This window comes from Gossypium hirsutum, chromosome D13 (genome assembly GCF_007990345.1).
Source record: "Gossypium hirsutum isolate 1008001.06 chromosome D13, Gossypium_hirsutum_v2.1, whole genome shotgun sequence".
NCBI classification, from domain to species: domain Eukaryota; kingdom Viridiplantae; phylum Streptophyta; class Magnoliopsida; order Malvales; family Malvaceae; genus Gossypium; species Gossypium hirsutum.
Window position 1 is genome coordinate 46,016,070 of NC_053449.1, and position 12,798 is coordinate 46,028,867.

The 12,798-nt window shown below is 34.7% G+C and overlaps 1 non-coding gene across 1 annotated transcript; it reads left to right on the forward strand.

The window, feature by feature from the left end:
• Positions 1-10,564: 10,564 nt before the first annotated feature.
• On the forward strand, positions 10,565-10,670 carry LOC121225937 (small nucleolar RNA R71). Its single transcript, XR_005923839.1, has one exon. It is a non-coding gene; the product is annotated as a small nucleolar RNA R71 (small nucleolar RNA).
• The last annotated feature ends 2,128 nt before the right edge of the window (positions 10,671-12,798 follow it).

Genomic DNA, 12,798 nt, shown 5'->3' on the forward strand with positions numbered 1-12,798 from the left:
GAGTTCAAGGAAGATGAAATTGTGGAAGCGGTTAAAAGCATGGAACTGCTGAAAGTGTCAGGTGCGAATGGCTTTCCAGCCTTATTCTACCAAAGGTACTAGCATATAATAGGGAACGAGATCTCGAATTATTGTGTTCATGTTCTAAATAGCTAGTAGGAAATGGAAAAAAAATAATCACACAAACATTGTTCTCATCTCGAAAGTCAATTCCCCAACAAGTATGACTCAATTCTGGCCGATTAACCTGTGTAATGTTATTTAGAAAATAATTTCTAAGGTGGTGGTCAATAGGTATAGGCAAGTTTTGGATGGGTGCATTGGTAAAGCTCAAGGGGCTTTTTTACCAGGGAGACAAATCATTAACAAAATTCTTATAGCATATGAAATATTGCATTCATTTAATAAGAGAAAGGATGGGTCTCATGGCTCCTTCGCTCTGAAATTAGATATGACCAAGGCTTATGATAGAGTGGAGTGGGCCTTTCTGGAGAAGATGATGGTTTGTTTAGGGTTAAGAAATGAATGAGTTTCTTTAGTGATGAACTGTGTATATGGAATGATGGAAATGTGCAAGTGTACACAATCGCAACAAGTAATAAATTGACAAGTAAATGTCGAGTTATCTATCCACAGGGACTGTGAAAAGAATTATTTATGAATGCAATTAAAAACACTTTGGTGAAGAAAAATATTTTGATTTGAGGAGATGATTAAAAACTAAGATTTTAACTAAGTAAAATAAATAAAAAAGTTCCAATGCACGATTTCAAAAGATGATTTTAATCAAGATGACATAATTGTGCTAGATTAATTATATTTCTTAATTTAGAATTACTAAAGTCATGTTCATGTTGTTACGAATAAATTCACGACATCTTGGTAATTTGCTAACTTATGAACATACTCACCTACCAAAATCCATTTATCTCTTGACTATATCTCTATGTCAATTCAACCTATTAAACAAATTTTAATAAGTAAATGTGTTAATGCACTTACATACTTATGAAATTAAAATAATCTGTTGTACATATTTCTATGCCAATTCAAACAATTAATTCAGTCTCATAAGCACATAAAAGATTACGTGAGGCAACAATGTATTCCTACCTTTGAACAGTTTAAACACAATAATCTTGCAAGTTATGCAAAGCTAATGTATCGTTAGATACCGTTGCTAAGTTAACCCTCAACTCCCTTAGATGATTAAACATGCACTAATTAAGTATTGTGTCAATTAATTACAATTTCAATCCGTTTAAATAATTAATTCATTATTTACCTTACAATTGTAATGCAAGAATAACTTAGTTATGGTTTTACTTAATCAAACATCTTACCAAGGCCTATAACAACACAAACACAATTTTAATAAATTAAGTGGACAAAATGTAATCAACCTAACACGAATTGAAATTAAGCCATATTAATTAAATTAAACATATCAACATCACAATTATTCATAGACATGTTCATAACAACAAAAATAAAATTAAAAGGATAAGGAACAAGAATCAAATCTGGTGTTTCTACGAGGCTTGACTAGTTTGCTCCTCTCCTCCTTCTCTGTTTGTTCTTGTTGAACCGAGACTTCCACGAACACTTGAATGCTATCCAAAGGGTGGTTGAAGAACTCCTTTTCAAGAGGTGAAATCAAGGGAACGAGGAAGAAAATGAAGAACAACGGAAGGGGATTAAAGAGAGAAAGTGAGAGAAAAGTGAAAGGATGAGAGGTTTTGAAATGTGTTTTAAATGAGCAGCCAATGAGGGGGTTTTATAGGTTGAGTAGGCTGCTAAAAATAGCAAAAATCAGAAGCCATAGAGTCCCCTCGTGGCTGGCCACACATGTGGCAAGTTTGAAGGTTTCAAACTTGCTATTTTAAGGTAGCAATAAATCTAGAAAGGCATGAATAGTGAAGGGGTTTGAATGCGAATTCATGGAGTCTTCAAGGGCTATTTTGCAAGCCAAATAATCAGCCAAACAAGCTGATTGGGTCAGTATGTGAGACGGTTTTGGGCTGCCTAGTGCTCGGTTGGATTGATTTTCTCGGTTCAGCTCAACTGGACCTCTTTTCATAATTAATTAATAATAATTTATTTAACCCAAAGTAAATTGGATTAAAATTAAAATTAATTATATTATGAATTAATATTCATAATTTGGGCCACCTTAGGCTGAAAATTAATTTGCCTTAATGCTTCAAAATCACTTCTCGATTTTGCGCTTCTAGTAATGTCTGCCGAGCCGTTTTTCGCCCTTTGTGCGAATTTGTCAAAAATAAATCAAAATAAATCAAATTTTGATATAAAATTAATTAAAATTCAACATGTTAAAAATTTAAGTTCAATTTAATTATTTTATAATTATTATATATTTTTTGACAATAATTTTACCTAAACTGCATGAATTTGAGTTAAAAAGGGCATGAAAAAGTGTGTATATTTTCGTGTTTCCACAGCCCCAAACTTAATTCATTGCTCATCCTGAGTAATGCACAAATTGAAAAGAATTTATTGGAAACATCTTTGAAAAATTCCTTCAAAACAACATTCTTCCCAAAATTATGAATTTAGTATACTTCTGCTCAAGAACAAGAATTTTAAGATTTACGCTACTTAAGTATACATATCATTCAAATTAATCTCAATTAATCTTATGATAACAAAAATAGATTAAATGCTTTCTCAATAAAGACATGCTAAATTCCTACCAATTTGGTTTTATTCCTTTATTCAAGATTAAGCTACAATCATCAAGTTTAATTTATGCCTTTATATGTTGAGCATAGCAATTTCTCTCCACTAATGTAGGTAGCATAGAAACTTGAATCAATAGGTCTTTTAAATAGGTTGTAATGTTGCTAGGCTAGGGGTAGGTAAAAGATAGATAAATTTAGGCTTAAAACCCTAGACTCAACTTGAATCGGACCCTCGGAATAATTACCTTCAATACACCAACTTATTTTGCTTTCACATGCTCTTTTGTACATCTATTTTCTTTCAAGTACATATGCTCTTTCTTTTTCTTCACGAGCATTTTGCTGTATGTACTACAATTTTTGAGCATTTGAAACTTCTTTTCAACTCCCCCAAACTTATTTTCAAAGAACATTCTGAATAGTACTGAGTCTAGTGTTTGAGACAATTTAAAGATAATTAAGAGAAAAGTGATGACTAAATATTGCAAGGGTTTAAATAAAATTAGGCCATATAGTCTCAAACTTGGGTTTCAAAAGATAAAAATTCATTAAGGTTGGCTTGAAAGGCTCAAACGGTCCAAACAAAAGTTGCCTAAATCATTTTCAACATTCCACGCTTCCTAGGATTTCACCTCAAGAAGCTACTAAGTCAATTCTAGAGACTTAAACTTTCATGCATGCCTAAATTTCCTAAAGAACTAAAAATTTTATGGTATAATTTGCATGCTTTATTAAAAATACATTTATGTCATACTTCAACAAACATAACAATTATTGAAATAATAGAATTTTATTTATACCGAAGTTTAACATACTTAACAAAATTTCAAATTTTTGAACAAAATATAACCTAATCATAATTAAAAGAAAATTTTATTCTAAGAGAAAATAATTTCAATTTTTTGGTCCCCCTACTTAAGATGAACAATGCCCCTATTGTTAAAAGGGAATAGATGCTATACATCATGTAGGATTCGAGAAAAGAGGAGGTGAGGCAAAGCCCTCTCTAGATCCAATCCTAGACATGTATATATCTATTGTCACACTTTGTACTTTGCAACAGGTTTATTTTTATTTATGATTTCCACCTCTTGTTTTATTATGCGATAAATAAATTCCTAATAGAACCTAATCTTAAATCATTAAATAACCTAAGAACGAAAATAAAATAAAGTTAATATCCCCCTTTTTTTATTTATTTGTAGATCCCTCAGAATCTAACTCATCTTTTGCTCTATCTTTATTTTTTCATAAATCGCTTCACTCCCTCTTTGATAGTGGACTCCATGGTTCAAATATGAAATCTAGAAACTCAGGCACAAAAATAAATGGGTCATTGAATATTTTCGTAAGAGCGGTTCTTATTGAGTCATCCTGTATTTTTTAATATCTCCAATAAGCTTGTTGCTACCACTGCATATGTTGCATTATGTCCATCAACTTTGACAACTCATCTCGAAGATCTGGGTGAGGTGATTGAGTTCTGAACATTGAGGTTGTAATGTTAGGTTTGGTTGTTGGTTCCATTGATTCTGCCTTATCAGGGATTTCAGCTGATTGCATTGGTTCGACCTCTGTAGGATCTTCTTCTTCTTCTTCTTCGAGATCCTTGCTCTCTTCAATTTGTTACTGGAGAATAGAATCTCTGGCTATTCGGTAGAGGTCCCAATCTGTGATTGTACCATGGCTATAACTTGTCTTCTTTACGTTTGCAAGAATTTTAGCTTTCAAGCACAAAATTGTTATTGTAAGGGGAAAGTAAGCTGGGCCAGAACGTCTAGCGGCACAATTCCGCATTTCTCTCAGAATGATTTTTCCAACATCAATGGTCTTTGCAATTAAAGTCGAGTATAAGAAGACCATTCGCTCTAATGAAATTGTAGTCCCATGTGAAATAGGCATAAGGCTAAACCGAATGAAATAGAACCATACCTTCGCTAATGGTGTCAAATATTCTCTGCAACAAGTGTGAATTCCTTGCTTTGACACAGTCCACTTAAAACCCGAAACTATAAGTTCCTCGAGAATTTCTTGCAGATTTTCAATCTCAATATTTCTCATCAAGGAAGAATATTCGTCGTCTTTGAAATCAAGTAATTCAAATAATTCATTAATAACATTTGAGGTTATTGTTACATTGATTCCTTAAGTAGAAACTTTCGTTAATTCGTTTGAGGTCAAATTTGCATAAAATTCACGAACTAATTCCTCATCTGCACTCGGTCTTTTCTCACAAAACAATTCCCAATTAAGAGCTTCAGCAATTTGTCGAATGCACGTCATGAAGTCAATATAGTTGCTTTCTTTCAGTGTAACGCCTTTTTCAGGGTGCATTTGTTGATTCTTGAATACGCTTTCGTATCTCGCTTTGGCTTCTTCATAATGAAACTTTTTTTGTGATTTGTCAATTTGGACAGAGGCATGAGTTCTCTTGCGAGGCATGATTAACCTGAATATAAGATAGAACAAATATTTTCTCAAAAATTTAATTAGTATAAAATATTAACATTTCAAAAAAATTGAAAAGTCAAATTAAAACAAATTAAAATTTAAGAGGAAAATTTTTCTTACCACCTTTATATAAAAATTAAGAATTCAAAGAAAATAAATATAAAGTAAAAGAGGTCGGTTTAGGGATGGTTGGAAGGGTGTCTTGATTTTACGATTCGTGCAAAGCAAGGGTGTGCGGCTAGCAAGGGTACGCATGAGCTTGAGCTGGAAGCAGCATTGGCGTGCGCAAGGCAGTAGGGCTGGTGCGCGAGCAGGTGCACGAGGGAGTAGTAGGGCCTGGCGTGAGCGACAACAACGAGTGTAAGGCTGGAGCATGTGTGATGGGCGATTCGATTAGGTTAGCAAGCAGGTGCAGGTGTGAGCAGCTTTGGAGTTGGGCAGTTGAGTCAAGCACGCGCAATGACTGTGTGTGGCTGCTGGCTAAAGGAGACTACTGGGCGGTATTATGATAGGAGTTACGGCACTAGGTGGGTGTTTGGGTGATTGGTTAAGGTGATGTGAAAAACTGGAGAAAGTTGGTGAGATTTACAAGGAAGAGGGTAGGAGTTCAATTAGACTTCTTAAAACAAATTAATAATTAAAATATTCTAAGTTCTAATTCTACACAAAGTTAATAACAATTAATAATTAATATAATGCATATTAATCTATTATTTGCTACTAATTTATTGAAATAAAAACTATTCATTAAAATATGATCAAATTTAAACAAATCCTAATTCTATGCAAAGTTGATAATAATTAATATATATTATAATTAATATAATTATATACTAGTTATTATCATCTTATTTATTAAATTAAATTAAAAAACATTTATTCTAGATGCCTTTGAAAATATTTGATAAAAGAGACATCTAATTTCTAATATTTACAAAAAGAGTAACCAAAATTTTAAAATAATTCAATTAAGTACCTAGACTTAAAGAAAATTTGAAAATTGAGTTGCAATCAAGACTTAATCAAAATTGACCCTTTTATTTGAAAAACTAAAAATTTATTTTTCCATTTAGGGAATAATTTCTCGGAAGATTATGTTAAAGTCAATTCCCAGGAAAGATTAGAGAGGTCATAAGTGGTCCCGCTTAAGTTCCAATCTCCTAGACAAAATTTATTTAAACACACTATTCTCAAAAATATACCCTAAATAATTTATTTAAAAAAAGAGGAAAATTAAACATCTGATAGAAAGAATGAGATTTGATCCCGCTCAATTTTATCCCCCTAGTAATGTTTTAAGCGCTGAACATTGATTCGAAATTTACCTCCCTTATTTTGAAGTTAGACAACTCCGTATGGATAAACTTGGTGAATCGTAAATGGACCGGACCAACGTGATTTTAACTTACTTGGAAAAAACCTTAATATGTAATTGAATAACAAGACTTGCTGACCTGCTTCAAATTCTTGATCTTGAATGTGCTTGTCATGCCATCTTTTAAGTTTTTTCTTAAGTAATTTGGCATTCTCGTATGAGAACATTTGAAACTTTTCTAACTCATTGAGTTGAAGCATCCATTTCTTTTTAGCTAGCTTAAGTTCCAAGTTGAGTTGTTGGAGAGGCCAGTAAACTTTGTGCTTTAACTCCATGGGTAGATGACAGACTTTCCCAAAAACCAACCTATAAGGTGACATCCCTAAAGGTGTTTTGTATGTTGTCCTGTAGGCCCATAAAACATCATCCAGTCTTTTGGACCAATCTCGTCGGTTCGGGCAAACTACCTTCTCGAGTATGCCTTTGATCTCTTTGTTTGTCAGTTCAACTTGCCCATTCGTCTACAGATGGTAAGCTGTGGCAATCTTGTGCTTCACTCCATGTTTTTCAAGTAACCATTTCAACCATTTGTTCACAAAATGGGACTCTTCATCACTGATGATAGCTCTCGGGGTTCCAAACCTTGTGAACATATGCTTTTGCAAAAACTTCATCACAACCTTAGCATCATTCGTTGGATATGCTTCAGCCTCAACCCACATAGACACGTAGTCTACTACTACCAATATGTACTTGTGACCAAAAGAGAGAGGGAAAGGACCGAGAAAGTCAATACCCCAAACATCAAATAATTCTATCTCAATGATGTTTGTTCGGGGCATCTCATTTCTGTTGGTAATGTTTAAAACCCTTTGGCATCGATTACAACTCTTTATATAAGCATACGCGTCTTTAAGTAGCTTTGGCCAAAAGAATCCGGCTTGCAATACTTTGGCCGCAGTACGTATACCTCCAAAGTGTCCCCCACTCAGAGCTGAGTGGAAATGATATAGAATCTTATGTACTTTTATGTACTTTATCTTCTGTCACGATTCTCTTAATCATTTAATTTGCCAACTTTTTAAACAAGTATGGTTCTTCCCAAAAATAGTACTTCACATCGTGAAGAAACTTTTTCTTTTGATGATACATCTTATCAATCGGCATCAAACCACAAGCTAAATAGTTAGCAATATCAGCAAACCAAGGGGTATTATGGACATGATTTGCCTTCAGCATGTGTTCATCCGGGAATGTCTCCTGAATAGGTATAAGTGGAGAATTCCCTTCTTGTGGCTCCAATTTGGACAAGTGGTCTGCTACTTGGTTTTCTACTCCCTTTCGATCTTGAATTTCTAAATCAAATTCTTGGAGTAGAAGTACCATGAAATGACACTTTTTCCCAGTTGAGTAAGAGGTTTGTTTCTTCGCATCACCTTAGTACCTTGGCTAGATTGGCTAAGCAATCATCATAAGTGTCTCTAAACACTGAAAAATCATCCATAAAGACTTCCAAATATTTCTCAACCATGTCAGTAAAAATTGACATCATACATCTTTGAAATGTAGCAGGTGCATTACATAAACCAAATGGCATGCGTCTAAATGCAAATGTACCGTACAAGTATGTTAATATTTTCTTGTGTTGATCTCCTGGTGCTACTGTAATCTGATCCAAGCATCTGGTCCAAGAACGGTAAAAGAAAGTGATCTTTCCTAGTCGCATTGTTCAACTTTCGGTAATCGATGCAAATTCTCTATCCCGTAATTGTTCTAGTCGGTATCGACTCGTTGTTTTCATTCTCTACGACTGTGATACCTCCTTGGCACACACTAGACCAGACTTACCCATGAACTGTCTGAGATGAGGTAAATTATACCCGTATCTATCCACTTAATAATTTTTTTCTTTACCATGTCCTTCATGATAGGGTTCAGTCTTCATTGTCCATTAATCATCCCTTTCTTGCCATTTTCCAAGATGATCTTTTGCATGCATATAGACAAACTAATGTCATGAATATCGGTTATGGTTCATCCGATAGCTTTCTTGAATTGTTTCAACACTAGGATGAGTTTCTCTTCTTGCTCTTCGGTTAATTCTGCTGAAACAATCATAGGCAAAGTGGAAGCATTACCTAAATAAACATATTTTAAATGTAAGGGAAGTACCCTCAGTTTTAATTTAGGTGGCTCTTCGATTGACGCTTTTGGTTGGGCATAATCCCTATTTTCTAACTCCAAAGATTCAAAAGGAGATTGCAGATTAAATCCCCTTTGATTAGCTTCTAGCAAAACTAAGTATTCATCCTCGTCTTCATCACTTGGATGGTCTAATGTCAAAATTTGCTCCAACGGGTCCTCAACATAGTTGAGTTCCTTTTCCATGATTGATTCCTCTAAATCGGATACTGTAAAAAAATCATCAACTGCGTCAGGAAATCGCATAGACTTAAAAACATTAAATGTTACCTGATTGTCCTGCACACGTATAGTAAGCTCGCCTTTCTACACATCAATAAAGGTCCTTCCAGTTGCTAGGAAAGACCTTCCTAGAATTGGCACCTCTTTATCTGCTTCAAAGTCTAGAATAACAAAGTCAGCAGGAAAAATAAATTTTTCTACACGTACCAATACATCCTCAATTTTTCCTTCTGTATGTGCTAAGGATCGATCTGCAAATTGAGGTGTAATTGTAGTAGGTCTAACTTCACCTATCCCCAACTTTCTAAATATTGACATGGGCATCAAGTTGATACTCGTACCCATATCACATAGTGCCTTACCACAATATGTTGCTCCAATGTTGCAAGGTATGGTAAAACATCTAGGATCCTTCAACTTCAGGGGTAGTTTATCTTGAAGATATGCACTGCATTCCTTCGTTAAAGCCACCATCTCAAATTCTCAAAGTCTTCATTTCTTAGGCAGGATATCCTTCATGAATTTGACGTAATTCAGCATTTGTTCAAACGCTTCTACCAACGGGATATTGATATGTAGTTGCTTGAGTACGTCTAAAGGCTTTTTGAACTACACTTCCTGTTTACGCTTTTAAAGCCTTTGAGGGTAGGGTAGTGAATGCTTCTTTACTGGAACTAGTTGATTCATCTTCTGTGGCAATTCTGCATCTAACAAAGTTGTTAGTTCATCAAAATTAACTATTTCAAAAGTAACCTTATCAAATTTTGCAGATTCTGGTTCTAGTGAAACCGGAATTTCAACACTCGGTTGAACTTCCACTGAGTCTTGAGCATCAACTGACTCCTCTTCAACTTTAGCAGTGTTGGGCTCTAAGTTCTTTTTATCCTCAATGTCAATGCTTTACAATGCTCGTTCCCCGAATTTCTTGGATTCTCTATATCACTAGGCAAAGCATCTTGTGAACGATTTCTAAGTTAAGTGGCAAGCTCGCCCATTCGGTTTTCCAAGTTTTTCAATGTAGCTACTTGGCTTTGGATTAATGTATCATTTTTGGCTATGTATGCCTTTAACAAGTTTTCTAAACCATTAAAAGTTTTAGCTTGAGGTTTCTTCTGAACCTGTTGGGTAAAAATAAGTGGCTGGGTCGGTCTAGGTTGGGCATAAGTGTTACTTGGTCTAGCCCATTGGTTACTCCAAGAGAAATTAGGGTGGTTTCGCCAAGATGGGTTGTAGAAATTTGATTACAGTCCTTGCCTTCCTCAGTTTTGGTTCTGATTGCCCATGTAATACATAGATTCTGGGTTTGATGGACATTCTTCGAACAAATGTCCTCCTCCATAATAAACACAGGCTATATTTTCAAAGTGATTAGGTCGATGAGCTGCAAAACTATGAAACCCATTAGTGGTAAAATTTTTAAGGATTGAGGAAATGAAAGATACCTGACATGCAAGTGAAGCGAGAGCGTCCACTTCATGTACTCTAGTGACTCATCTTCCTGACGCTACTCGATTGGTTGGCCATTGATAATTGTTGCTGGCAATTCTCTCAATGATTTCATCAGCCTCGTTATAAGACTTAGAAAGGGGAGCACCATTAGTAGAAGCATCCACTACCATCCTCGTTTGAGCATTGAGACCGTTATAAAATGACTCAAGTTGGTGAATGATGGATTTCATGATGAGGGCACTTCCGTAATAATTTTTTGTACATTTCCCATACCTCATACAAGGCTCATCATTCATTTGCTGGAAAGTAGTGATCTCGTTCCTCAACTTAGCATTCTTGCTAGGAGGGAAATATTTCATGAGAAATCTTTCTGCCAATGCTTGCCTTGTGTAAATGGAATTTGGTGGCAATAAGTTCAACCAGGCTCGAGCTCTGTCCCTTAGCGAATATGGGAAAAATTTTAATCGTAGTGCATCCTTGAATACTCTGGCTAACTTGAAAGAATTGCTAACCTCCATAAACAATCTTAAGTGAATATGAGGATCTTCGGTAGACATTCCATTGAATTGCCCCACTGTTTGAAGCATCTGAAACATGACTGGCTTCAGCTCGAACTGCTGTGCCTCAATTTTTGGTCTCCTAATACCCGGATTAAGATCATGAAACACTAGCACGACATACTGTCTTAGAGCGATATCTCTATCATCAGCAATAAGGATAGGATTTTGAGCAGGGTTTGCTCTGTTTCCTTAATTTGGATTTTTGTAGTTCATCTCTTCAGTCCTTCTTTGACTTGTTTGACTTATTCGTTGTCGAAAATTCTTTCAATCTTAGGTTCCATGAGGAGTAAATCGATGATTCGATCAATACTCAAAAACACCTAAAAAAACACAGAAAAACTAATTAAGTTAAAATTGAATTGAAAAATAAACCAAAATGCAAAATTAACAAATTCGCAAATAATGACTTTTTAAAACAGTCCCCGTCAATGACGCCAAAAACTTGGAACGATGGAAATGTGCAGGTATACAAAATTGCAACAAGTAATAAAGTGAAAAGTAAATGTCGAGTTATCGTACCCACAGGGACTGTGAAAAGAACTATTTATGAATGTAATTAAAAACACTTTGGTGAAGAAAAATATTTTGATTTGAGGAGGTGATTAAAAACTAAGATTTTAATTAAGTAAAATAAATAAAAAAGTTCCAATGCACGATTTCAAAAGATGATTTTAATCAAGATGACATAATTGTTCTAGATAAATTACATTTCTTAACTTAGAATTACTAAACTCATGTTCAAGTTGTGACGAATAAATTCACGACAACTTGGTAATTTGCTAACTTATGAACATACTCACCTGCCAAATTCCATTTATCTCTTGACTATATCTCTATGTCAATTCAACCAATTAAAGAAATTTTAATAAGCAAACGTGTTAATGCACTTACATACTTATGAAATTAAAATAATCTGTTGTACATATTTCTATGCCAATTCAAACAATTAATTCAATCTCATAAGCACATAAAAGATTACGCGAGGTAACAATGTATTCCTACCTTGAAACAATTTAATCATAATAATCTTACAAGTTATGCAAGGCTAATGTATCGTTAGATACAGTTGCTAATTTAACCATCAGCTCCCTGAGATGATGAAACATGCACTAATTAAGTATTGTGTCAATTAATTACAATTTCAATCCGTTTAAATAATTAATTCATTAGTTATCTTACAATTGTAATGCAAGAATAACTTAGTCATGTTCGTGGAAGTCTCTGCTTGTTCTTGTTGAACCGAGACTTCCACGAACACTTGAATGCTACTCCAAATGGTGGTTGAAGGACTCATTTTCAAGATGTGAAATCAGGGGAATGTGGAAGAAAATGAATAACAACGGAAGGGGATTAAAGAGAGAAAGTGAGAGAAAAGTGAAAGGATGAGAGGTTTTGAGATGTGTTTTAAATGAGTAGCCAAGGAGGGGGTTTTATAGGTTGAGTAGGCAACTAAAACTGGAAAAAATCAGCAGCCATAGAGTCCCCTCATGGCCGGCCACACATGTGGCAAGTTTGAAGGTTTCAAGCTTGTTATTTTAAGGTAGCGACAAATCTAGAAAGGCATGAATAGTAGAGGGGTTTGAATGCAAATTCAAGGAGTCTTCAACGGCTATTTTGCAAGCCAAATAATCATCCAAACAAGCTGATTGGGTCAGCATGTGGGACGGTTTTGGGCTGCCCAGTGCTCTTTTGGATCGGTTTTCTCGGTTCAGCTCAACTGGGCCTCTTTTCATAATTAATTAATAATAATTTATTTAACCCAAAGTAAGTTGGATTACAATTAAAATTAATTATATTATGAACTAATATTCATAATTTGGGCCGTCTTAGGCTGAAAAATTAATTTGCCTTGACGCTTCTCGGTTTTGCACTTCTAGTAGTTTTTGCCAAGCCGTTT